General features: G+C 49.1%; 1 non-coding gene across 1 annotated transcript; it reads left to right on the forward strand.

Moving 5' to 3' along the window:
* The first annotated feature begins 443 nt into the window (after window positions 1-443).
* Window positions 444-516, forward strand: TRNAF-GAA (transfer RNA phenylalanine (anticodon GAA)). The gene has a single exon. It is a non-coding gene; the product is annotated as a tRNA-Phe (tRNA).
* The last annotated feature ends 1,075 nt before the right edge of the window (window positions 517-1,591 follow it).

Here is a 1,591-nt window from a genome sequence, read left to right on the forward strand (position 1 = left end):
GGAACAGACTGCCATATTTAATAACTAGACCCATAACACTCAATAATTCGGATGGGCGCCATTAAAGCGCCTTGGTCCTGATTGGCGCATTCTGTGGCACAGTCACCTGGCGGGGGCATCTTCGGGTGCAGAGGTGTATTTCAAAGGCTTTTTCTCTGGCACAGTCATTGTGATGTGTATTTTAGGGGTACAATAACGACCTCAGGCGCCCTTCGTAGTGATATCCTGCAGCTGTGGTTGTGATGGGCATATTCTGGGCACCAGGATCCTGCTCTGTGTATTCTGTGCCAGGCTCCGGGCACTGGGAAGAAAGAGGCGCAGGCACTCACCAGAGAGAGGGGCAGGTGGAAAATGAGACCCGTGAACCCAGTAACAACTCCGAGCACAACAGCTCCAGGTGTGTTCACTGGAATCACAACAGTCACACCATTGAGACAGACGTGGCCGAAATAGCTCAGCTGGGAGAGCGTTAGACTGAAGATCTGAAGGTCCCTGGTTCGATCCCGGGTTTCGGCAGATGCCTTTTGTTGACTCAAACATCAACCATTACACGTTTAGAAACTTGGGGAAGAAAACGTTGAATTAATTAAAAAAATTAACAACATTAACCTTTTTATTCTTCTGTCCTTCCTTCCTCCTCATTTGTATTATTTATACGTTTCTTGCAATGATACATCTTTCCGGTACCATCCCTCTGTTGTTTGTGGGTCTCACACCTCGTGCACAGGTGCACTATCCCACCGTGAGTGATGTGACTCACACTGCAGGCACAATCACACACGGTGAGCTGATCACCCAGTGCCTCAGAGCAGAATCCACTGATCGTGTGTGAGCCTCACACCCTGGGCCCAATCACGCTCGATGACCTTGGACCCCATGTATTGTGACGTCCACAACATGGAACATATCCTCCAGCAGCAGCCCGTGCAGGCAACAGCGGTGAGGCCGGGTATAATGTTTGTGCTGAATACAGCAAACTCTCATCCTTGTCTGAATATGTTGTCCAATGTGAGCGGAACTTAGGGGCATATTATCAAGGCGGGCGATATGAAATTATCGCCGCTTTAGCGGCGATAATTTCATCGCCCTATTAGCAAGCTGTCGCTAACAGCAGTTAGCGACAGTTTGTAGGCGATAGCGAGTGGTTTTGGGCCCGCTTCGCATGTCAGTGATATTTATCGCTAATGACACGCAAAGTGGGTGTACCCAACCTGTTAGCGACTGAAAGCAGTCGCTAACACCGTTATCGCCTATTATCAACGCAGGCGTAGCGATAAAAAAATTTGCGCTAAGTGCGAATATCGCTGAAAACGAACGCCTGCACATCCGTGCCTGTTCTGCTTTTGGTGGTAACCACCTTCCTCTCAGCATTCTTTTTGACTATATTAGACTGGTTGGCAGGCGAAAAGTAGCCCATGATATTCTTTGCTGTTGAATTTGACATCCCTGCGTCTTTCCTCTGGTATTGCTCCAAGCGCCAGCGGCTTCATCACTCGTGTTCTTAGTGCCTGTCACCCCACTTTCGCCTCCACACTCGCTAGGGGTCTTGCCATTGTCCTTGTTCTTAGTTGACTCCTTCTGAGAGACAGGT

Source organism: Lissotriton helveticus, chromosome 1_2 (genome assembly GCF_964261635.1).
Source record: "Lissotriton helveticus chromosome 1_2, aLisHel1.1, whole genome shotgun sequence".
In the NCBI taxonomy this organism is placed as follows: Eukaryota; Metazoa; Chordata; class Amphibia; order Caudata; family Salamandridae; genus Lissotriton; species Lissotriton helveticus.